Source organism: Prionailurus viverrinus, chromosome C2, assembly GCF_022837055.1.
Source record: "Prionailurus viverrinus isolate Anna chromosome C2, UM_Priviv_1.0, whole genome shotgun sequence".
In the NCBI taxonomy this organism is placed as follows: domain Eukaryota; kingdom Metazoa; phylum Chordata; class Mammalia; order Carnivora; family Felidae; genus Prionailurus; species Prionailurus viverrinus.
The window spans coordinates 124591328-124618813 of record NC_062569.1 but is presented as its reverse complement, the minus strand read 5'-3'; the positions used below and the strand labels follow the sequence as shown (position 1 = coordinate 124618813).

The following is a 27486-nucleotide window of genomic DNA, read 5'->3' as shown; positions in this document are numbered from 1 at the left end:
AAATCAAAAAGAAGATAGTGAAGTGACTCAGTCTGTATTTGATTTGATATTCCTTTAAATTTAAATCATAACCCAGCTGGATCCCTAAAAGAGAGGCTTTTTTTTTTTTTTTAATCGCAAGTTGCACTCTATTGAGCTGTTCTTGGAGCTGACTTCAGAAGTATTTGGGAACAGAGAGGCAGGTGCAGACATCCATTAGGATTGAGGTAGAGGCTGGGATGAAGTTCTTCTCAGGCTCCTCTGTGAGCAATGGGAAATAGCGTTTCCATAGTAATTAAAATCTTCCACCTGCGGAAAGGGAACATAATGAGTTGTCATTTCTACTCACTTTGTGGAATTTCTCTATTCAGGTAGTTTCTTAGTGAGACTCGCTGGCCTTCTGGTTTTTGAAGAGAATATAGAATGTCAGTTTATGTGCGAACAGTAGATCTCCAAATCTCTATGTTCTTTTAAAAGCCAATTTAGATTGTGACTTCTATGTCAGACATTTCAGTTAGGCTCAGAGTTGGAAGAATGGCAAACTTAAGAAATCAACTCTGATTTTAGAAACAATCATACACCTAAACATCAACCAATATTCTCCCCTTTGGAAAATGACTGCTTGATTTGTCCCCTCTCCTGCCCTCTTCACTCCAAAGATTTCTATATAAAATAGAAATGGAAAACTCCTAGCACACTTTAATTTCCAAGAGTCATGCAGAGATTTTATGTATTTGCAATTGTGTAAAATTCTCTTCTGTAAAGCACTTTGGTGTCTCAAATTTGGAGCTCACGGAAGTTAAAAATATTACCCATCAGCACTCTTGAGAGCACAGAAGAGGCTCTGAGGGGTTAAAGTCAATCACTGGGACCGGGATTACTTCCAATAATCCTACACCTGGGAAGACTTAAATTTGAGCCATTTTGTCTACATGATCTGCTCTTGATAGGAAGTTTTATTTATTTATTTTATTTGTTTGTTTGTTTGTTTGTCTTTTTACCACACTGGGGACATAGGCAGAGATAATGGCTGAAATGGAATCCATTGCATCAAATGGCTTGTGTACTGATTGAATTTAACATTGGACTTTCTCATTACCTGATTTTTGCTTCAGAGATGTGTGACAAGGGAGGCAGGTGTCTTGTAAATAAAAAAATGTGACTCAGTCATAAAACATAGAATGGGGGGAATAAAAAGCTTCACTACCCATTAAAAAAAAAAGGAAGAAAAAGGATAAGAGTCTGTGTAACATAAACAGTCTTGGCAGTTTCCAGAGATCCACTTTTGTACAACGAACCCAAATATCAGGATGCTTCTCTGGTTTGGTTTTCACTAAATTTTAATGAGAGTATTGGGGTAACTTTATCTGAAAAACAACGCTGACCTCTCTAAAAATCCTTTTCCCTTCATTTACCAAGCCTTCCTTAACAACAACCTTTTTTTTTTAAAGAAATAGAAATAAAATAAATAATTAACTTCAAAAAGATTCTTTGGTAAGTAAGATATATGTGTAGTGTGGCAGAGGGACAAATGTTTACATAATACCCCACTTATGTTTCACTTAAAAATTGACAGTACAAGTTTCACCCAGTAATTTGAAAATATTTCAGTTTATTTAAGTGATGTACTCAAACTACATTATTTTAGAGAGAAAGAGATAAGGTAGCCAACCTCAACCTCTACCTCTGTAGGAAGAGACTTCATTCTTTTGCAACGTAGCAAATCTAAGCATCCAATTTTCAGTATGTATTCGTTTCCTTACTTTAGTTTTTTCCATTGAAATCATACACTAAAATTCGATATTCTCCTTTCAAATAAAGCAAATTCCCTGTTGCCTTGAAGAAAGTTGTTCTTAGCCACATTGAATTTAAAGAGGAAAACTCCAACAGCAGTCAACAAATAAGAAACACACTGGGTACTTAAAAATTCTCTCTTGGGTATTGTCCAAGAGACTCTAGGGACCCAGGAAATAGAGTATTTTAAGAGAAACAAAAACATACTTCAAAGAAAGAGGTATTGAATTTCTTCCTGAATGTTTTCATGTCTTTCCTCTGTTGAACTAGGGAGTAGGGATTTTAAAGCCTGTATCTTTAAAGCCTGTGCACAGATCTTGGTTGCATCGCCTTCAAATGATAAAATCACAGGAACATTGCACATTCTATTTGATTCCTAAAATGTGGGACAATGAACAAACTAAAAGGAGAGGGTTGATGGGGGAAAATCCTGGCTGGAAACTAAATTCTCAGTAAGAGTACATCAGGTGGAGTAAAGATCCAAAGGTAACCAGACACTAGGTCTTATGATTTATTTTGTTTGACAATGAATTATTGAGTATATATTATATCCTGTGATGCTGCAGAGGAAACTTAGAATTATTCCTGATCCAGAAGAACATAGATTAAATGGTGAGGGAAAGTCTGATAAATGATCTCAAAAAGAGAACCAGAGATCCTAATGTATTAACAATAATATCAGTGAGAGTGAGGCTAAGAAATTTCCTAAAACTGTTATATAAAAAATAAACCCCAAACCCAAAACACCCCAAATCAATTAATATCTTTGGTAATAATTTAATAGATCGTACAAGCAACATACTCATTACAGAAATATCACTATAGAAAACCAAAAAAGAAAATAGAATACAGACACAGACAACCTCTTAAATGTTTTAACCTATTTTCTTTCATCCTCATTTCTATGTGTGTTTGCATGAATGAAATAATAGATTGCTCCTCCCTATCCTTCATTATCACATTATCCCATACCACCGTTCAGACATCAGAGTTACTTTAAATACACTGTGCCCTAAATGTGAGGTTATATTACAGTCTAAAAATACTATGTGAACTGAAGTGCAAAATGGGATTTTGAAATGTATTACAGTCTTGAGAACAAAGCTTTTATTTGTAACTACCAGGCTTTGATGAGACAGGATCAGATTCCTAGTTTCTAAGGAGCCAGAGCCTGGAAGACTTAAAATGAAAGTTTATAACAAACTATAGAGTAATTTCCTTAAGAGCTCTTTCCCTTCCAAAACCATGTAAGTACAACTGACAGGGGGTGGAATATCAAAGAGCATGACAATAGAGCAAACAGTGTTGTTGCTGCCCCCTTCTAACATTAAAACTCTGGATGTGAAGGTGATGGGCCCTAAGAAGAAGGCTTTCCAGGGTAGAATTGTGGAGACTGTAGGGCTATGATAATTTTCACATATAATGCAGTACCTAAGTACAGTATGAGCTGTGGCAAGAGAGGGGTCTATGTAGAAAATCTTGAATATCCAACATGATAGAGGTGACTCAGTCTCTCTGAGTCTCAGGTTAGAAAGAGATCAGAAAATGCCAAGAAGTTTAGCCAATCAGTGGAGAAATAGGCAGACTCAGAGAACACGGGTTTTAAGGTCAGAGGTCGTGATGGAACCAAGGACGTAAGTGGTAAGTAGTAGATGCAACAGAGGGAGTGGATACCAGGAACACCAAAGATCAGGTCAGGCAGGTAAGTAAGATGGAGGATGGTGTGTAAAACATATGATTATCTACTGAATCAGGAATATCAAGAAAGCCCCCTGGGAACTTAGACCATTCTGGAAGAGAAAAATAGAGAATGAGGAGGAAGGGAATCTTGATTTAACTCAGTTGAAACAATAAATTGAACAGTAATCTGAATAATAAATAACATTATTGTCCATCTTGATTTGAATTATTGTTTTCTTCCAAACTGAAATGGGAATTTATGAGCTATTTTTTATGTAATTGTCAAACAAAAATTGGATGGCATCCCAATACTATAATTTATTTATTAGTTATTTAATGCTTGACATTTTAGATTATTTTTCTATTTTAATTAATCTACAATAAGTGCCTTGTAGAAATATTTTAGTGTGTCTCACTGATTAATTTATAATGATAAATTTCTAGAAGTGCAATTACTGGATCAAAACATCTGGTTATTTGTGGGAATGCAAGCTGGTGCAGCCAGTCTGTAAAACAGTATGGAGTTTCCTCAAAAAACTAAAAATAGAGCTACCCTATGACCCAGAAATTGCACTACTAGGCATTTATCCACGGGACACAGGTGTGCTGTTTTGAAGGGACACATGCACCCCCATGTTTATAGCAGCACTATCAACAATAGCCAAAGTATGGAAAGAGCCCAAATGTCCATCACTGGCTGAATAGATGAAGAAGATGTGGTATATATATACAATGGAGTATTACTTGGCAACCAAAAAGAATGAAATCTTGCCATTTGCAACTACGTGGATGGAACTGGAGGGTATTATGCTAAGTGAAATTAGTCAGAGAAAAACAAAAATCATATGATTTCACTCATATGAGGACTTTAAGAGACAAAACAGAAGAACATAAGGGAAGGGAAACAAAAATAATATAAGAACAGGGAGGGGGACAAAACATAAGAGACTCAAATATGGATAACAGAGGGTTACTGGAGGGGTTGTGGGAGGGGGGATAGACTAAATGGGGAAGGGGCACTAAGGATCTACTCCTGAAATCATTGTTGCACTATATGCTAAATAATTAGGATATAAATTTAAAAAAATAAAAATAAAAGATAAAAAATAAAGCCTATGCTAATAGCCCAGTAAAAACACACACAAACAAAAAAACCCAAACATTTATCTCACAGTCTTTCATTAAAGTCATAATCAACTTGGGCTGTTTCAGTAACAGCCCTTTCAGTAACAACCTTTTTTTTTTTTTTACATTAGAGAATGTTAACTACAGTGTAAATCTTCAATTATCACTGTCTAAAATTATTTCAGACTAGCTCTGTTTATAGTTATTCTGAAAAATACATCATTGTTTATTAAAAAAGACATCTGATTATTTCTAATTTTTTTAATTAAAAAATTTTAAAGTTTTTACTCAAATTCCAGTTAGTTAACATACAATGTAGTATTAGTTTAAGTTGTACGATATAGTGAGTGATTCAACACTTCCATACAATACCCATTATCCATCGTGACAAGTATACTCCTTAATCCTTATCACTTATTTAACCCACCTCCTACCCACCTCCCCTCTGGCAACCATCAATTTGTTCTCTATAGAAAGGTTTTACTATATATTTTAAATTTCCTTTCAGAAAGAACATACCATTTTATTCTCCAATTAACATTGCCTAAGAGTTTCTATTTCTCTTGTCCTAAAACAGGATGATAGCAGTTTAAATTATTTAACAATTTGAATGGTTAAGACATGGTAGTTTTAATTTCATTTCTTGATTTCTAAAAGATGCTAAAGCCTCCAAAATCGCTGAGAATATGTTATAGAGTTTCTAAAGTTTTCTTCTGTTTCTTGAAGTAAAGCAAAAATGTTTCACGGGGAAGCATTTGTTTTCATTCTCAGATTGGCCCTGTTCATGTGTCAGAGTCTATCTCTGTTTGCTCATATTTAATGAGATGGGGAGATCTATCTTAAGCAATGGAGCTAAAACAAGTTGGCTCCAAGAGTGTGTGGATCCTCTTTCATGTGTCCATGATGAATAGAGAAAGGAAAGTTAAGATTTGCTGGAGTCTAATTCGCTGCACTAAAGGTCCACCTGCCTGAGGGAAGCAAGAAGGAACTTTACTTGTGCCTATCTGGAAGGGATCTTCATTGCTGTTCCGAAAATTTTCTTTTCCATTTTTTTTTTTTGCAGCACACTGAAGTTAGTTAGAATATTGTGCACCTCCCCCCACCCCACTTTCTAATTGGTATTTTTGGTGGCAATGGGAAGAGAATTTAACAATGGATTCAAACTCCCAGTTAAGCCAGAAGTCACTATACATGTATTAAGGTTTTGCTATGGTTTATATTCCCATCATCAATGCATGCAACTGCCTGTTTATCTACACCTTCACATATTCCAGTGTGCGATGTGATAGACAAAAATGCTGTCATTGTGTAAATTTGGATTTTATTGAATGAGGGTGATTAATACTTTATAGGCTTTTTAAATTATTATTACTTTCCTTTTTATTAACCTACTTGAAAACTATATAACAAATTACCCCTAAATTTAGCACCTTAAAACAACAAGAATTTATGAGTTCAGTGTTTCTGTGGATAAGGAATTCAGAGGTAGCTTAGTTGGGTGGTTCTGGATCAAGAAGTCATAGTCAAGATGTTGCCTGGGTTTATAGCCTTCTGAATGCTTGAATGGACCTGAAGGATTCAGTGTCAAGATGGCTCACTCACATGACTGTTGGCAAGTAGTGTTAGTTCTCTATTGGCTGTTGATGGCAAGCCTTAGTTTCCCTCAATGTGAGCTTCTCCATAGGCTGGTTAAAGTGTCCTCACAGTATTGATGTTGCCTTCCCTGGAGCAAGTAATCCAAAATAACAAGACAGAAGCTTTAATGCCTTTTATGATCCAGCCTCAGATGTTACACTCTATCACTTCTACAATATCGTATTGATGATATAAATTAGCCCTATTTATCACAGAGGAGGACTCTAAAAGGATTCTAAAACTCAGCATCTTGAACCCCTCACACATGGATGCTATTCTCACCCTACTTAGGTTGTGATACCTCATACCTGGTTGCTCTATATGGATAGCTTCTTCACCTGCACATGGGTTTCGCCATCCTGCAGGGGTCTACACCTTTGTGAAGGTGCTCTACTCACCCTTATTGGGCTCTGAAACCAGGGTTCTTTTGTGTGAACCTTCTCACTATAGAACTCTGGCAGTCCACTTTGGGTTGCTGAGACAACTCCTTCACCCTTCATCCACTTGAGGGGACATCTACCTTTTTCTATCTTACCAAGAAGGAAAAGGAGAGAAATGGAAGAATTGCTGGTAGCATTCCCTGAAAAGTCAGGAAAACAAGGCTCCAAATATCTGCATTATTATCTGACACTATACTAGATGTTACAATAAGATGAAAAAAATAAAAATAAAATAAATAAATAGCTTAAGGATTAGAAAGAACAAATCAGAATGTTATTACTTAGAAATGATATGACTATGTAGAGAAGCCAAAATAATTTACAAAATAAAATAATTTATAAACAAATTATTAGACACAGTAAAGGAGTTTAGCCAAATGGCTTGCTAAAATTTCAGTACATCAGCACATACAAATACATTATTATATTTCTACTCTCAAGCAATAATCAAAGGAAACAAACAAAAATTAGGAAACTTAATTAAACAAAAACTGTAATTTATAATAGTGACAAAATTATAAGTTATCTTGGGAAATAAACTAAAAAAATGTGCAAGACCAAATAAAAAATGTAAAATTATACTAAAAGATGTTAAAGGAGACATTAATAACAAGTGATATCTCATGTTCATGAAAAGAAGACTCAATAACAAAATTTGTATATCTTCCCATCTTGACCCCTGGAATTGATGAAACCTAACTGAAATGTTAAAAGAGTATTCGTGAATTGTTAAGAATAATGAGGGAGAGTTTGCCTTATCTGGTATCAAGACTGCTCATAGAAATAAGAAAGAGTAGTGTTAGGTCCCATGGACAAATATATTGACCAATAAAACATTATAGAATCTAGAACATATCAGCTCAATTAAAATTGAAGTGAAAACCTAAAAAGTTTAGTGAAACTTCCTTTTTAAATAAATTATAAAAAGCAATAGCCATAGATACACAATTTATGAACTTGATTCCAATAAAATTAAGAATGTTTCTCATTATAAAGAAATGAAAACACAAGTTGCATAATAGAAAATGTATGCAACATAAATAACTGAGTATAAAAGCATGTCAATTGTGAAGAAAAAGTATCGAATAGAATAATAGGTTAATGATGTAAACAGGTGTGGTAGACAGATGCTAGAGTAGCTCCCCACCATGATTCCTGCCCCCCAATTTGATTTTCAAACATTTGTGTAGCCGGTAGGTGGGGTCAGTGACTTGTTTCTAACCCATAGAATTTGGCAAAGATGATGGAATGTCACTCCCAGAATTATGTTATGTTACATAAAACTTTTGCTAGAAGAGTTGCGCTAAAGATTCTTCTTGCATGCTTAAGACAGTAAGCTACCACTTTAAGAAAGTCCTTATGGCAAAACTGTTGGCAGCGTTTAGAAGCTGGGGGTAACTTCTAGGAATTGAGGGTGTCTTCCAGCTTAGTTGTCAAGAAGCTGGGGCCCTCAGTCCTACAGTCAAACAAAACGAACCCTGCCAAAAGCCTGCATGAGCTTGGAAATGGATTCTTCCGCAATTTTGAGTGTCCCAGGTGAAAATGAAGCCTGGGCATCACCTTGACTGTAGCCTTGTGAGACTCTAGGCAAAGAACTCAGCTAAGCTATGCCTGGAGGCCTGATTCATGGAAATTCTGACATAACGATGTTTTTATTTTAAACTATTGAGTTTGTGGTAAGTTGTTAAACAGCAACAGATGACTAATACAACATATACTTCACAGAACTTGAAAGACATATGGCCAAGAGAAATATCCTTGACCTCATTAATCATTAGGAAGATGAAAATCGATACCACTGTTAGATGTCTTTTCCCTAACTAATATATTAGAAAAACGTAAACATCTGTAAATAGCAAGTGCTAATATAGAAGTGGATAAAGAAGAACTCATTTCATTTTCTTTGTAAGTACAAACTGGTTTAACAGCTTTGCAAATCAGTTTGAAATTGTCTTGGAAAGATGAGCAGTGGATGGGTGGGAGGAGGGTGGGAGGATCCTGGGGCTGTAATAGGGCAGGAATGCTTAGGTAAAAAGTTCCCGGTAATGTTCTCATTCTTTTATTGGGTGGTGATTGACAGATGTTCATTTTATTAATATACTTCATATATCACCCATATTATAAATATTATTTTGAATATTTTATAAATGTTTTAAATATTATGCAATTAAAAAGTGGTGAAGGGAAATGATAAAAAAAAAGTTTAAACCATTTTAAATATTTAAATAGAAAAAGAGACAAACTTTGTTCTTGGGAAAATATCAAAACAAAATACTGACTCCTGCTGTCAGTGTGTGCATGTGCACCTGGGTGGGTGGGGTGGAGGGGAAAGGTAAAGAGAAAATGAAAAAGTATATGAAATCAACACAATTATGATCAGGCATAAATAATACCATTAAAATATTTGAATACCTCCTTTCTAAGACAAATTATTTATACAATAAAATAATTAATAAGTTAATAAATTAATTAGATAATGTTTACTTTCTTATATCTAAAAGTTGATGTTTCATTGGGCTCTTTCCATCTCACCATTATATGCTAATACTCCTTCCTTAGAAATACAATAGACCTCATCCAGGAATTGAAAAAGTATTATATCCCAAAATTTCTTTATTGTGTCAGAAGCTTACGGAAAATACATTAATTTGCTTCCCTTTTGCAGAAGATGTTCAATCCTGTTCAGAAGTAGATGCCATAAACAATGTTATCACTGTTGAGTAGTTACTAGGATGAAATCACTAGAGTGAACTATGGCATGACTGGAAATGATATATCAAGTCTGTATCAAATTAATCTTTTAGTTTTATTATATATATATACATATATGTATGTATGTATACGTATATATATAATACATACATATATGTGTATATATATAGTATATATGTATATATAATACATATATGTGTATACTATATGTGTATATATATGTATATATGTATACATATATATGTCTATATATAATACATATATGTGTATACTATATATATAGTATAGGATAATGAGATCCCTCAAAATTCTAAAAATCCAGTATCCGCACAGTACCTTATATATTAAACCGCACTAAACCTTAAAATTAAGTCTTTGATACATTAGAAAAATATCAAAATAGCATTTTTGTTACTTGAAGTCAACTCCACTGACAGCGCTCTATTTCTTCATCCATTTTTTACAATTAAATTATATTTCAATGAAATGCTTTATAAGTGAAAAGCAGGGATTCTTTGCCTATATTTTCCATAGGTCTCCAATTTTATCCACATGCACACACATGCATCCAGACAAATATGTATATGTACTTGTTAATTTTTTTTCTTATTGGGTGATTTTAAGTAAGACATGACCACTAAAGTAGGCAACTGTAACATTTTTTTAACCTTAAAAATAAAAGAACAAACTAAAAGTGTCCTTGTATAACTTCAAGATCTGTTTGACTTTCAGGTAAAATCAAAGACTTTTCTATAGTTTATTCCCATTTTTATATTGAGCTTATTTTAGTCTCAGTAGAACTATGATATACTGTTCTCAGTGGAATAAGAAACAAGTAACATGGATGGCTTAATAGGGAATTTGACTTTGAATTTATTTCCTATTTAAGCTTCAAGAAATTTTCACAAAGACTGAAATGTTTTGGACTATTTTTAAAAGAACAAACAGAATTCTCCCTGCTCATACACTACCTACAGGCTAAAAAGCACTCTGACAGCTAAAAAAAAAAAAAAATCCCTTTGAGATGGCAGAATGGAACCCCAAGTACAGTACTTCTCCTAGCATAATGTCATTGAACACTTCCAAGTCCTTTGTTCTTTCTAAGCCTACTTTGAAAATGGAAAAGTTAAAGATGTGCATATGATATAATGGAATTCTTTGTGCCCTTTTATGAGAATAGGATATTTCATGATTGAAAGAATCCATGAAATTTTGCTATTACAGGTCTATCCTTTCCTTTGAGTTTGAGCATGGAACTAGGTTACTTTTTTGTTCTTCCATGTATTTACAAATCCATTATCAATTCTCTTTATGATGATTATTTCTTTTATTTAATGTCTCCATCAAGAAGGATGCAACTTCTGAGCCTCACACGTACAAGGTGACCTTCTGTGCAACAACAAAAAAATAGATTAAATAGGAAATAATTTGTCCTATAACATGTATTTCACGTTTTAGCAAATAACAGCAGAACAATTTGTACCAATGGTCCTTAACTCTAGAATGATATAATAGCATTATTGAAGTGCTTATGAAATAAATTTTTATTATCTAGTTATTTATTGCAAAGGAAGAGATTCTTTACAGGTCAATTCTTAAAGTAATATATTTCTGACCACTCTCGAATATAACATTTAACTGCACTGTTCAGAATTTAACAAAACCCATTTTTTAAAAATACTTTAAGTGGCAGCTTAATCATTGTTTCTTCAATTTGTAGAATCTGACTGCAAATATAATGAAAAAAAAGTTTTTTTAAAATAAATACCCCTTTACATATTTCCTAATTCCAAGTATAAAATAATTTTACTTTAGAAATTATTCAAAAGAGTATATCTAATTATATTAATTTTCTTATTCTTTTTAAAAATATTTTACTTTACTATTTTAATAGTGTCAATATACTGAATATGAGTATATACTATACTAATAGTACCAAGCAAAAGAACACCTTGTAGCCGTTTCTAAGCTTGATTTTACACTTAAATCCCTGGAAAATGTACTGCTATGCAGTTCAGTTGAGGCTTGGCATCTGTAACCAAAAGTAATTTTTATTTGATATTTACATATTGCCATTTTTAGAAGGTAGTTATACAAAAAGTGCACTTTATTCCTATAGGTTTAACAAACAAACTCCATTTTGTTTTTCTTGTCCTGTAGTTCAATGCGTTTGAAAAGAGATTAGAAAAATAAAACTAATGTCTTAAAGTATAATTGATAATGTGTTCTTGGCTGGTGTAACTTGGAGGGCTTATGGTATTAATTTGAGCTAAGGCTAGATGGGAAGCAAGGTGATTTGTTCGTTATGATTCACCACTGCAGCTCATGTACCATAGTAAATAGCCAATATTTTAATATAAGGGATTGAGAAATAATTTCCTCACAGGGTGAACTTATTTTTTAATGTATTAGCCATAGCTTGACATGATATGAATTTATTTCATAAGGACAACGTGTCACTATTTGAATTTTGCATGGAATGTTAACTAAACCAAGGAGTATCATAGTATAAATTCTATCTTGGTAGCCAATAGACATAGCTAAACTAGTATAAAATATAAAAGGTACCCAGTATTAAGGGCAATTTAAAATGGAAGAAAAATACCGGGAATCTAATATAGTTTTGGATTAGATAGGCTAGTATAATAATTTGTTTTTTGATTTTGTTCAATTCCTTTTTACCTTTCAACTATCAGTTGGAATCTGAAGTTCTAATATATATTATTAGTTCTGTTGCTTAAGATTACGTATAAATGCCCCTTAATCACATGGCCCTTTTGAAATTTTTCTCGACATGATCAATCTCCTTTCTTCAAGAGTTGCTAACCTGTCATTCATAGTTTATGTTTATCAAATTTCTAATAATTGATTTTAAGACCATTATGATTCACTTATACAGTTTTGGTATTTCTTGGATGCAGCATAAATCACAAGTAAATAGAAATATTACCGGGATTATTTGTAAATCTTGATGAATAAATTGAAAAATACTACCAACTTTAATACAACCCCAGGATGATAACATTAAATTACTTCTAATGAGTGATTTAAAAGTTAATTGACTACTTTTATAACAGTAACAAATGGAAAAAGATATTACATCCCCAAGCATTTTTCAAAAACTTAATGAGGCAATAAGAGCTCTGTAAAGCAGGTAATCACTTGTTAATTGATCTGTTATTAGGATTATATTAAACCTGGAATAATATATTTCCTTCCAGATTTCTTTAAAATAGACAAGGTAGTCACACCCTTCCTGGAAAATCTTTCGTCTGTTGCTTAGGTAACCAGTTAGCCATTTATTACAATAGGAAAAGTAGTTGACAGATCATTAGTGAAATAAATATATGATCTCTGTGAATTCCTATCTATCTACATGTACTAACTGTCTTGTGATGTGAGAATACATCACAGCCCTTAAAAGACATTCCTCCAAAGTGTTTGATGGGAAGAGTGTTATGCTGGGGAAAATAAATGTGAAGAAAAATTACCACCCTGTGAGAATTAATTTGCTTTGATTTCATTTGAAAACTTCTAGGTACATTCAGCAGTATTCCTTAGTGAAACCCACATGTGAGTTAGCTAGCAGGATAAATGGAATAATTCACCTTTCAACATTTCTTTGTTGGCATCCTTCAAACATTAAAAACTGTTAGGATCCATTGTAGTGCTTTTACCCCTCTCCCACCTCACTTCCATATTTTAGCCCTAATTATTTCTACAAACAGATATGTTTCCACATATTGCAATGTAATAGATTCATTCTTATCTACACACCAGTGTCAGTTTCCTTTTATCATATAATTTGTGGAAGATATCTAACTTAGGTTCTTTCTTCTCAATCTACACTTGAAATCGGAAATGCCTCTTTGTGATTTGTCTCCCTAAATTTCAGGCACTTTTCAGAAGTATTTTCCACGTAAAATAAACAAAGCCAAACTTTTTTGTATTGGTTTGTTTCAGAGCTTGAAAGAGCCACAAGATCTGACCTGTCCAATTCAGAAATGCTGTTTTTTCCACCCTAACAAACAAGATCATATTAATCATGTAGTGAACCAATAAAGATGAATGCCTGATTAACTCCCTGGCCAGAATTAATTATACCGGGAGCAGTTGTTCTTACAACCTAAATTAGAGCTTGTAAATGATATGGGTAGTCAGTGAATTACTGTTTTTGATACGGTGTTGGAAATGTGCATTAGATGTATCTTACACCAATAACAGGTTATCCAGTGGTGATGAGATTATAATGTGTAATTAGTCTATAAATACACTAGCTATTTTTGTAATTACAGTTGAAGTAAGTAGGCATTTATTTTACTTCCTGTGGGCAAGCTAGCTATACCGTTAATTCTTAGTGTTCTTTGTCCCTAATTATTTTATTTAAAGCCAGAGATTGTTAGCATCAGACTGAACAAGCAGTATTAAAGTATTTCATAAGAGGCATCATAAAACAAAGGGCATTGGTCATTTGGTATAATTATTTTTGTGTTCTTATAACTGCTTATTTTAATTTTCTTTTCCTGTAGATTGTTCTCTGTATCCTTTTTCAGGAGGTTTTTTTCTCCGTTGAAAATAACAAAGCCTTTGTTATTGTTTTTCCGGACATTTATCATTGCATTCCCCTGTGAAAAAGTGAAGAAAATTTCTCACTAGTTTTTTTTATTTAAAAACTATTTTTTTCAGTTTATTATGATTGATTTTGTGCTATTGTACCATTTTTTGTGACTGTCCTCAAACTCAATAATTATCTGTTTTCTGTCTAACCTACTTCTAACAATATACTATCAAAGTTGTTTAGCTTTACAAATTCTCTTTTTGTGTTTCTATCATTTATTTTTCCTAAGGCTGAGTGATCTATGGATCATTAGGTTGTTTGTTGTATAATGTAACCATTGTGGGTTTTGATGTTACCTATTTTATTGTATAATTTTTTTCCTCTTCCTAAACTTTATAAAGTAAAAAAAAATTACTTTTCAATACTTTGGCAACCTTGAAACTCAAAAAGAAATCACACAATTAGTACTTTGTTATTGTGCTTATGTATGATATGTATACAAGACATTTTTATTTAATGATTGGGAAAATTTGAAATGAACAGTCATTCAAGTTTAAGAATTATGGACATTAGGGGCACCTAGGTGGCTTAGTCAGGTAAGCAACCTGATTTTGGCTCAGGTCATGATCTCACGCTTCATGGTTTGAGTCCTGCATTGGGTTCTGCACTGACAGAGAGGAACCTGCTTGGGACTCTCTGTCTCCCTCTCTCTCTGCCCCTACCCAACTCTCCCTCTCTGTCTCTCAAAACAAACGAACAAACAAACAAACTTAAAAAAAAAATTTAAAAACATGAGGAACAAAATTTAAAAAAAAAAGAATTTGAGAGATTATTACACTTTGTTGTGAGCTGTAATGTGCTGCATGTAGTTATTCTAACTTTATTTTTTAACCTCAAAAAACTTTCCAATCAAAAGATATTTTAAAGTTGAAAGTTTAAAGTTTTAAAATGGTAATGTTTTTCAGTGATTTCCTTTTCTGGTGATAGAGAACTAGGAAACTAGGACCAATTTGTCACTGGGATCCGTTAAAAATTGGACAATATATTTATGAAACCAGCTTATTTGCAGATATACTATTTACATTTTGTTGTATAGCAAATGAACTCCAGATTTAATAGCTTAAAGCAGCTACAATTTATTTAAAAATTTTTAAATGTTTATTTATTTTTGAGAGAGAAAGAGAGGGTGCAAGTGGGGGAGGGGCAGAGAGAGAGAGAGAGACAGTGGGGGGGGGGCGGGGGGGGGGGGAGACAAAGAATCCAAAGCAGGCTCCAGGCTCTGAGCTGTTAGCACAGAGCCTGAAGTGGGGCTTGAACCCATGAACCATGAAATCATGACCTGACTGAGCCACCCAGACACCCAGCTACAATTTAATTCACAAATCTGTGAGTTTGGAATATTGAGTGTCATTTTGGTATGAGCCAGGTTTAGCTGATAATGGTGACACTCCTATCTTTCAGGTAATGTGTTATATGAAGCTTCTTGGCTTATTTACTTCATCTGGAATGGCTGAGATGACTGAAGTGTCTTTCCATAGTTTTTCATTCTTCAGCAGAATAGTCTAAGCTTGTTCATATGTTCACTGTAAGGCTCCCACGAACAGCAAGAGTGTAAGTTGCAAGGAACAACTGAGTCTTGGGCTTTGAACTCATACAGTGCCATTTCTCCAGTGCCCTTCAATTAGCCTAAGCAAGCCAAAAAGCCAGACAAGATTTAAGAGGTGGGGACATAGAATTTGAGATTCCATGTTTTGATTAGAGGAGCTATAAAATATTGTAACCATTGTTCACCTGGCACATAAAGATCCTACAAAGCAGTGGAGAATTACAGAGCTAACTTCCAGGGAAAGAAGGAAGTACAGAGTGATTAAATTGACCTTTGGATTTGCTCTTTTCCTTGTTACCTGATAATTCCAGCAAGGAATTTCAATTGAAAGAAATTTCAATATTTTGAAACTTGTTTTTGACAGATTTGTGGGGATAGAGAGACAAAAATGAAAATCCAAGGTGCACCAGGGAAAAGGACCTTCATAAATGCTCCATACTCTGGGCTTTGATGGGTACACTATAGCAATTTTCCTGGTAGAAAATTAAATTCAGCTTAAATATAAATTCTCTTTGGAGAAATACACCATCGTTCCAGGACTCAAATGATTTCTATAACATTGTTACATATAATAGCTAGCATGTAGTTTAAAATAACCAATCAACCATAGTCATATTAGAACAAACTACTGAAAACCAAAGACGTACAAAAATATTAAGATAAAGTTAAAAAAGATCATCGTTAAAGGATTGAAATCCTACAGAGTATGTTTTCCAACTGTAGCGCAGTTAAGCTGGAAATGTACAATGAAATGTAACCACAAATTTGTCATATGATTATAAATTAAGATGGGGCGCCTGGGTGGCGCAGTCGGTTAAGCGTCCGACTTCAGCCAGGTCACGATCTCGCGGCCCGTGAGTTCGAGCTCCGCGTCAGGCTCTGGGCTGATGGCTCAGAGCCTGGAGCCTGTTTCCGATTCTGTGTCTCCCTCTCTCTCTGCCCCTCCCCCGTTCGTGCTCTGTCTCTCTCTGTCCCGAAAATAAATAAACGTTGAAAAAAAAAATTAAAAAAAAAAAATAAATAAATAAATTAAGAGTGCACTTCTAAATAAGATATTGATAAAGAAATAACAATAAAATTAGAGAAACATTTGAACTAAATGATAATGGAAATACTAAAAATTAAAACTGGCATGTAACTAAGGCTTCATTGGAAAGAAAATGTATAGCTTTAAATGCATAAATTAGAAAATCATAAAAGCTAAAAATCAATAACTTAATATATTCCATATTAGAGAATGCAAAATAAAAGGAAATAATTTTGGAGCAGAAATAAATGAAATATAAATAAAATAGCAAACAAAAAATGGGAATATGAACAAGTGAAAGTATGGTTCACTTTATTTTTTTTTAATTTTTTTTTTAACGTTTATTTTATTTTTGAGACAGAGAGAGACAGAGCATGAATGGGGGAGGGGCATAGAGAGAGGGAGACACAGAATCGGAAACAGGCTCCAGGCTCTGAGCTGTCAGCATAGAGCCCTACTGGGGGCTGGAACTCACGGAGTGCAAGATCATGACCTGAGCCGAAGTCGGACGCTTAACCGACTGAGCCACCCAGGCACCCCGAAAGTATGGTTCATTTTAAACGTCTAAGAAAATTAAAACCAGGTGAAGCTGATCAAGAATTACATGAAACAATAAAAATATGGAAAATATTTGCATAGATACTTTGAAAAAGAGAGTAAGTAGCCAACAAATATATAAAGGTCTTCAATTCTCCTATTAATCAAGGATTTTCTACTGACCGAGGCCTATACTTCTCTACTAAGACAATCAAAAGCATCCGAATAATATTCTTACTGATATTCTTCTACATCTCTGCCTATTCTTAGCTGCATTCACAATTCGTATCAGTCGGGATGGCTGTAGTAACAAGTAGTTCCCAAATCTCAGTGCCCTAAACAAGGCTTATTTCTTAGTCCCACAATGTGTACTAGGGACACTTAGTGGCTCCACTCGCGCCTTCCTTATTCCCGCAGCTCTCTGATATTGCAGCCATCATCTGCACTACCATGTTTATGCAGACATCACAGAAAAAGAAAGACCTTTAATTACAAAAGAGCTCTTACGGCTTTGTTTTTAATTTGTTCAAGGAAATCATGACTATGTCTAACTCTAGAGGCAGGAAGCTGTTCTGAAAAAGAACTTTGAATATTGCTGGACATCACTAATAGTCCTTACTTACTCGACTTAGAATTTGCCTCATTTTTTCACAGTATTTCCTTCCTTTGTAATCTTTTTAGCCTTCTTTGCCTTTTCCAGGCTTTATCCTCTGTCTCCTCAGTTTTCTGCGATCTGATTTTATCAATCTTTCTCTCTTGTGCTTTTCTCTATATTGGCTATGTCCTTTAAAATAAGATTCTCTTATCTGAAATGCAAAACAAAAAAAAATGCTATCATTGACACTTCTTTTTTTTTAAATATTTTTAAATGTTTTTATTTATTTTTGAGACAGAGAGAAACAGAGCATGAGCAGGGGAGGGACTGAGAGAGAGGGAGACACAGAATCTAAAGAAGGCTCTAGGTTCTGAGCTGTCAGCACAGAGCCCCACGCGGAGCTCGAACTCACAGACTGTGGGATCACGACCTGAGCTGAAGTCAGACGCCCAACTGACTGAGCCACCCAGGCACCCCTCATGGACACTTCTTATACCTTTAGATATTCCTTCATCTTTTGTCTTTCCTTTCATATCCAAAATAATTAAATATATATTTTTTTTGTATTTGATGGTTTTATTTCCTCAATACATACTAACCCTTTAATTCTACCCTTTCACGTTCAAGCATATCACTAAAATCTTTCTCATAAAAATCATCAGTGTTTCCTAGTTTGTAAGAATTAATGTTCTTCATTTTTTATCCTGTTTAAGTTTTTGCTTTACTGTAATTGGTGACAGTTTGTTTCCTATCCTCATGTCTACCTCTGTCTTCTATTCAGTAGCTTCCCTTATATGTCTATCTGATGGTCATTCTCTCAAATTTTCAATTTTTGTTTTAGTTTACTTTTACATTTATCTGTTCCTAGCTCTCTCACCTATTCTCTATCAACTAATATCTAATATGCATTTCAGCTTTTCCATATTATTCTTATATTCAGGCTAATATCACTAATTGCCTGATTGGCAATTCCAAGTGAATCTCTAGCATCTCAAAACTCAACATGCCAAAATGTGAATTTGTCATCTATTTGTATTTATTTGCTTTTTCTTCTGAAGTCCATATTTCAATGAATGGCATAAATAATAAACTATCCCAGCTTGAAACCATGTAATTATGATTGCATTCTCCTTTCTCATTTTTTCATAAGTTCAACTGAATCTCCTTGTGAAAAGCTATTCTAATTATTTTTCTTACTTCTAACTCCTTGTTAAATTTTTGTTTAAAGTTTCTGTGTCTACCTTCCTTTTTTATCTTTTTTTCCAAATGTACTTTAGATATTAAGTATGTTTTTGTAGAATTAAGGCAACACATCTCTATTCATGGCAATTAATTTTAGGATTAATCTGAGATTCCATCCCTTGTCCACAATAACTTAATTTAGTTAGGGATATATGAGAATCTAGGCCAAATTTATCCCAAACTTACAGAAAAGTTTGAAGTGAAGTTCAAATATTTTTTTTCCTCTGAACTATTTGAGATTAAGTTGTTGACAATTCTCCATTATTCTCTAAATCTATAATATGTAATTCATAAAAACAACATTCTCCTTCATAGAATCAAAATAACTATCAAGATCAAGAAATTAATCAATGCATTAATACCACTCATATTAGTTTGCTGTTGTTCCTGGATGAATTTCACACATTTATTATGTAAGAGTTCTGGAGACCAGAAAGCCAAATGTGTCTTACTCAGCTAAAATGAAAGTATTGGTAAGGCAGCATTTCTTCTGGAGGCTCTAGAAGAGAATCTGTTTCCTTGATTTTTCTGGCTTGTGGAGTCGACCTACATTCCTTGACTCATGGTTCCCTTCCTCCATCTTTAAAGCCAGGAACATAGCATCTTTTAATCTTTCTTTGACTCTGACTCACCTGTGTCCCTTTTTCAATTATAAGGATTACATTGGGCCCACTTGAATAATCCAAGGTAATCTCTCATCTTAATATCCTTAACTTAATCACATCTGCAAAGTTCCTTTTGCCATGCATAGTACCATAGTCATGGGTTCTGGGGATTAGATGTGTACATCTTTAAGGGACCACTTTCTAATCTTTAGATCCAGCTTAACTTTTATCAATTGACCTACCCAATAACACCCCTTAGAGTGAAATAATAAATCTTGAATCATGCATTGCATTTAGTTGTTATGTTTCTTTAGTTTCTTTTTATCTGGAACAGTTCCTCAGTCTTTCCTTAATTTTCATGTCCTTGACAATTTTGAAGACTGAGTGTTATTTTGAAATGTATTTCTCACTTTGGCTTAGTCTATAAATCCTTATGATGTTATTTTTATTTTGCATCCTATCAGGTAACAACATTTGTTAACTAGTCATATTGCTGATAATATTCACTATGATCAAAGTGGTATCTGCTAGAATTCTCTACTTTAGAGCTACTCCTTTTTGTTTTGCTATTAATAAGTATTCTATGTGGAGGTATTTGGGGACTACATAAATATGCCATTTCTCAAACTTTCAATTTTTTAATGTCTTTATATCAGTAGGGATATAATGGTAAAGTTAATTACTATTTTATTTAATGGGTTTTAATCTGTTACTATCATTATTTATTTTGAAGCTCACATTGTCTCTATACAATGGAAGTCCCTTTACATTAGTTTCAGTGTTTTCATGACCTCATTATGCTTTGAGTACCTTTGTGTTTTCTAGCTGTGCTCTTGTATCAATCATTTCTTCAAGGAGCACTGGCTCATTTTATTAGAGAATGAGAATTAGAAGCCAATATCTGAATGTTAAGTGTGTTTATTCCTATTGGAGTAAGATTACTTTTAGAATTTCTCAGTGAACCAAGATAGGGAACACATACACACACACCTATCAAAAACTATGTGTTGGGACGCCTGGGTGGCTCAGTTGGTTGAACATCTGACTCTTGATTTCGGCTCAGGTCATAATCTTCCAGCTTGTGGGATAGAGGCCCATGTTGGGCTCTGGACTGATAGGGTGGAGCCTGCTTGGGATTCTTTCTCTCCCTCTCTGCTCCTTCCCTGCTTGCCCACACTCTTTCTCTCTCTGAAAATAAATAAATAAACTTAAAAAAATATGCATATACACTGAACTATCATTTCAAGCTCAGTACCACATTTTAGTTTTCTAGGGACTAAACTTTTGGAGAAGGAGGAGGAGCAGAGAAAGAAAAAGGAGAGGCTTGGGAATAATCTTTCCTCAAATAAATTGAGGTAAAATATAAGTACAAGAAAATTTCCACTTTTAAATTCAGGATAGGGAGCATTTTATTCATCCTCAAATGTTCCTTCATCCTCCCCTGACCTCTGGCCTCAGGTTAACTACTAATCTGCTTTCTTTCACTTTAGTTTCACCCTACCATAATTAGACACAAGAAGAATATTAAAGCATGTAGTCTGTTGTATTTAACTTTTTCGCTTACCATAATGCAATTTAGATGTATCCATGTTGTTGCATGTATCTATATCTATCTATATGTTGCATCTATCTATATGTATGTATGTATGTATATATATTTTAAGAGAGAGTGCATGAGCAAAGGAGGGGGGCAGAGAGAGACAGAGAGACAAAAAGACAGAGAGAGAGAGAATGAATCATAAGCAGACTCCATGCTCAGTGCAGAGCCCATGTGGGGCTTGATTCCATAACCCTGGAATCGTGATGACCTGAGCCAAAATCAAGAGTGGGATGTTCAACAGTCTGAGCCACCCAGGTGCCCCTTATGTATCAATAGTTCTATTTCAGAGTAGTATTTTACAGCACGGATATATCACAATTTATTACAGTTGTTGACTTTGAGTGCTTCTCATGTTTTATTTCTATGAATAGTTCTGTTATAAACATTTGTATACAAGTCTCTGTGAGAACATATGTTCTTTCTCTTGGGCAAGTAATTAGAGGTGTGCTTGGTAGACTGTATGCTAAACATATATTTAAATTATAAGATGCTGGAAGTCATTTCAGGAGTGGCAGTACTATTTTGATTTCACCTACAATGAGAGTTCTAGTTGCTTCACATCCTCCCCAGCACTTGGTAATGTTAGTCTTTTTAATTTTAGACATTCTTATGGATATATAAAGGTATGTTATTATGGCTTTTCTTTGTATTTCCTGGAGGGTTAATAATGTGAAACATCTTTCATGTGTTTGTTATCTACTTGGGTATTTTTTTTTAGTAAAATATCTTTTCAAACTTTTTGCCACTTATTAATTGGGTTATTTGTCTTATTGTTGAATTATAGGAGTTCTTAATGTATTCTGGATACACATCTCTTTCCAAGTATGTTTTGCAAACATTTCTCCCAGGCTGTGTTTTGTTTTTGTAACTGCACCTTTCAAAGAGCATTTTTTAAAAATTTTTAATGTTTATTTATTTTTGAGAGAAAGAGAAAGACAGAGTGTGAGCAAGGGAGGAGCAGAGAGAGACACACACAGAATCCGAAGCAGGCTCTTGGCTCCGAGCTGTCAGCACAGAGCCCAATGCAGGGCTCAAACCCATGGACCACGAGATCATGACCTGAGCTGAATTAGGACACTTAACCAACTGAGCCACCCAGGTGCTCCTCAAAGAGCATTTTTTTTAAAAATTTGATGAAACCTAATTTGTCATTTCTTTCTTTTTATGATTTATGCTCCTTCTGTCTTACTCAGAAAATCATTGCCTAATCTAATGTCATAGACATTTTTTTTCTCTTGTTCCTTTGGACATTATATTGTTTTAGTTTTTACATTTAGAATAAGATTTTTTTGAGGTAATTTTAGTATGCATTGTGAGGTAAAATTTTAGATTCATTTTTTTCCATATAGATTCAGTTATTCCAGCTCCACTTGTTAAAAAGACTATTCTCTCCTCCATTGAATTACTTTGGGAAATTGACCATATTAATGCAGATCTAGCTCTAGACTTTCTATTGTATCCCACAGATGCCCAGGTCTATCCTTTATCCTCTATCACACTTTCTTGATTAGTATTATTGTAGTTAAGCTATTCAACTCTGTTCTTTTCAACATGTTTTTTTTTTTTTTCTAAATCCTTTTCCTTTCTGTATAAATATTGGAACAGGCATGTCAATTTTCTTAAAAAATGTTTATATGTTTTATTCAACCATCTATAGATCATGAATCTGAGATGATGTATGCCTGGACCTATTGTTGATGTCTTGTAATCCTATGGAAGTTGAGAATCAAGTGAACATTGACATGCATAGAGATATGAAGAGAAATTGTGTCCAGGTGACATCTTTTGAACCTCTGAATCAAGCAGCTGTTTGATTTTTTTTTGAGGCAATAAATTCTACTTTTTTTCAACAAGCCAATTTATGATATTATTTTTTGTCCTTTGCAAATAGTAACCCTAAATTTTACATTCCCATCAGTTATTCTATTTCAGTCACTTTTTATCTCTTCCAGAACTATTGCTGCATAAAGCATTCACAGCTATTAGATCAGATAATTTTAAGAAGCTTCTCATCACTTATAGAAAAATCCCAAACTTTTAATCATGAGATTTAAAACTTTTGATAATTGGGCCTTATTATAATTTTTAAGGCACATCTTTTACCCTTACCTCCCTCACCTCACATCATCTTTGATCCAATTATATTGCCTTTCTCATTTTATCTCCAATATACCTTGAAGTAGCACTCCTCTGATTTTTTGTTATTGTTGTTGCTGCTTTAGAAAAGGGGCAATATCCTTAGCCAATGTAATTGTCTCTGTTTCTTGCCTCTTTTATTGTCATTAATGCTATATAGTGACATGGCAGAGCTGGCTGGCATTGGCTCTCAGGAACCAAGTGTTAATATTCAGAATTTTTTCATGTATTTACATCACTTACATCATTGGCCATGATGTAAATAATCTATGGATAGTGGCAAATGCTACAAATTAGGATTCCCACTGTCTAGGTCTGTTTGGACCTCTGGAACAAAAATACTATAGACTAGGTGAGTTAAACAGTAAACATTTTTTTTTCCCTCTCACAATTCTGGAGGCTGGGGAGTTGAAGATCAAGGTACATGATCAGTGTCTGGTGAGAGCTTGCTTCCTCATTTATAGATAACCATCTTCTTGCTGTATCCTTATAAGGCTGAAGGGGTAAAGAAAATCTCTGTGGTCTCTTTTATAAGGACACTAATTATATTCATGAAGGATTCACATTAGATTATGATCTAATTACCCACCAAAGGCACCATCTCCAAATATCACATTGGGGATTAGGTTGCACATATGAATTTGATGTGAGGGGACACAAACATTCAGTCTATAGCAACTTCCTATATGAATAGCACTCATTCATATAGTAGAGTGGTTTACCAATATACCACTGACTGTGATAGTTATGGGTACTCTTATTTTTGTTTTATAGTGTTCTTGTTCCATAGAAGTCTGTCCAGAGAACCTGCTTCTTCACATAATGTGCATCCCACTAAGCACTAGCTTATCTCAAAGGTCTTGAACTTTTTCATTGTAATTATTCCCTTTGATGCAGGGAACTCTCTTCTTTAACAGATGGGTGTTCAAGAGGCACCCCCCACCACCTTGAGCATTATGTGTGACCTTGGGAAGTCATGGGCTTCTATCTAACTGATTGTTGTTATGCAAAACTTGGCAGACCTGATATACTTTGTTAATGAGACTTAGACAACCAATACAATGTTCCTGCAGACACTATCAAATGAGATTAGCTAACTGGGACTAAGTTTTATAAAGCTCTTGGCAGAAGAACAATTATCCTAAAATTGGTCCTTATCAGGGTCTTTGTTATTAATTGATTATTGATAACATTCTCAATTCTACCTATTCTGTTCCCAACCTCATCCAAACTTTTTCCTCTGTCTGTGGTTTCAAAACAAAAGCTAAAATATTCTTTCCCTATATACAATTGCTGAACAGGCCATAATTTAATTGAGTTAGGCTTTTTCTAATGCTTAGACCTTTCCTAATGCAATATGCTGAATATTACTTATCTGGCAATGAGATGCAGCATGAAGGAAAATTAGAACTAAGAGTGGGGTTAGAGCTATGCCCGTGGATCATTGCAATGGGTGAAGGTCCTCCTGCCACCCAGCCTCTGCGGGAAGAAAGCATGCTCAGAGAAAATACGTATTTTGAGGGAGGAAGGAAATAATGAATCCCTACTCTTCAAAAGTACTCTTGACTTGAATTCTCGACCATAACCAAACCTTAGCGAGTTTGGCTTAGTGTTCTGCCTGAGTAGGGGTAGAGTGGTCTGGTCAACTGATAGTGATACTCTGCCTCAAGGGAATTAGGTCACTTGCTTCTTCATTACTGCCAAGGATGGGGGCCTGAGACAGGGAGGTCTCAGAATTTGAAGGGTGTTGGTGAGCTTCTCAGGACAGAAATGAGTTTAGATTAGTTTTGCACTTTTAAGGGCAGAGATCATCTTCACCTAGCTGCTCTTCTATTAAGGGATGGTTATATCTATATCTCTATATCTATATCTCTATCTATATATCTATATCATCTATACTATATCTATATCATCTATTCTATATCTATATCTATACCTATCATCTATATCTATATCCAAATCTATATCTCTATCTATATCTATATATATCCAAATCTATATCTATATCTATCTACATATCTATATATATCTCCATATAAAGGATCTGTGTGAGTTCTTTTACACAGAATCTTACTGGGGAAAATAAAACAGAGGGCTCTGCCTTCTTTAGGTTTGTGCATGGTTTCTTGTATATTCTTTTCCCCCCATTATCATTAGCATTTATTAATATATAGGGGAGCTTTTGTTTTCAAATAAAAATTATTTTTAAATTAATTTAAATATTAATTATTAAAAATATACATGAGGAGGAAGAAGTTTGGATGGGGATAAAGTGTATTAAGTAGAATGGATATTAAAAATTTAGACAGGATAGGGATGCCTGGGTGGCTCAGTTGGTTAAGCGACCGACTCTTGATTTCAGCTGAGACAATGATCTCACAATTTGTGAGTCTGAGCCCCACCTTGGGCTCTGCACTGACAGTGCGGAGCCTGCTTGGGATTTTCTCTCTCTCTGTCTCTCTCTCTCTCTCTCTGCCCTTCCCCCTGCCAGTCTCTCAAAATAAATAAATAAAATTTAAAAAAAAATAGAGAGGATTGTATTGTGTCTCTTTTTGTCTGACCATTTGTAATGGATTTGAGGACTAGGATTGGATGGATCCTTTTTTTTTTTTTTTTTTTAATGGGAAGCTCTACCTAAATCTTTCAAGTACAATCACTGTCAAAAGCAAACTCTCTTATAGCCTTTGGACTCTTGAGAGGATAGTAAATCATAAGGATATATTCAAGTAATTTATATAAATTCATTAAGATAAGGGGGTCATGTGGGAATCTTTTTAGGATGGTGTAAATGCTATTGCAGGGTATGGATCCTGAACCCATATATACCCACATATTTAACTTAGAATTCAGAAACCTTAAGTTTCTAAATGAGAAATCTCTACTTCCCTTTTTCCCACCTTCCTATTTAGCTTTTCTTAGCCCATAGAGTCCTCTCAAAAGGCCTAAAAGCTATAGCAATTAATCCTAGAAAACACTTTTCATAGAAAAAGGAGATGTTTAGAAAGAAAATCAATCTATTATTCTATTTAAAACTTTGTTATGCTCCATACAGTTATATTTTAAGTTCCAATAATGAGTAGAGTGGGATTTTCTAATTTTAAATGCTTATGTTTGAGAATATGAATGAAAAAATACTAATTAACAACAACAACAACAAAACCCCCTGAGAATCATACACATTTCTTGCAGAACTCAAACTGTCTTCATAGGTAGAGCTCTGTTCTTTGGTTCTTCACTTCTAAGAAACATAAAGACATTTAAAAAAACACATTATTATATTATAGGACAGAAGGCTTTTTTCTATAGCTTTGAGGGGTTATATTGTAAATTAAAAGTAATTTCCTTTTGGTCAGATTTTACATTTTTTTTTTGAAAAGTTGTTTAGGGTGGATGTATTATCTTTCAAACAAATTCACTTGGAGACAGATATATAGATATAATAAATTAGGATATTATCACTTTAATAAAAAGTTTCCACCAAGTTATTTATAGAGAATGCTATGGTGTGTCACCCAGATCCCCCTTTAGGGATCAATTTCCCTACTGTCACAAGAGTTACCTGCAGGCTATTGACAGTTAATTCCACCCTTAGGAATTGCTCTCAGCCAAAGAGAGTTGTGTCACCCATGTATGTTCTTTTCCCTTGGGTAGCTTATATATATTGACGGATTCATGTTGGGAATAAAATGTGTGCCCCTTTGTGTTTGGGGGGACAACTATGAACCCCTGCAACTTCAGAAGTCTCCATGGAATTGACTGAGTTTTTGTTATAAAAGCATCGCAGCTCGGCTTGTTCCTCTGTCCATTCCTGCTTTCCTCATTACTCCACAGGTGTTGATCCAAATCAAATTAACCTTTTTGTGTTCAAATCCTTGTTCCAGATTCTGCTTCCCCATAAATGAAGACTGACCTAAGAGAGTTGGTACTAGAATTGGGGTGGTTCAAGGAAACCAATTCTGAAAGAGACATTGAAGTTTGGTCACCTGCCAGTCAGATGGCAATGTGTACTTCATTATGGATGGTGAACGGAGTACAGATATTTCCTGGTATACTATAGCGGCACACTTATTAAAAAGTTTTCACCAATGGTGAACTGAGACAACATACCAGTAGAAGGGAATGCGCTGATGGGCACAATAATTCCAATGATTGAGAGACTTGACACAAGTTGTAAATATAGGACAATAGAATTTGATGTCTCCTTCTGAGTTCCAT

At 34.3% G+C, this 27486-nt stretch overlaps 1 long non-coding RNA gene across 1 annotated transcript; it reads right to left on the bottom strand.

The window, feature by feature from the left end:
- Window positions 1–42: 42 nt before the first annotated feature.
- On the bottom strand, window positions 43–27486 carry LOC125175522 (uncharacterized). Its single transcript, XR_007155854.1, has 3 exons — window positions 27379–27486; window positions 26448–26509; window positions 43–288 (listed from the first exon to the last, which is right to left on the bottom strand). It is a non-coding gene; the product is annotated as an uncharacterized LOC125175522 (long non-coding RNA).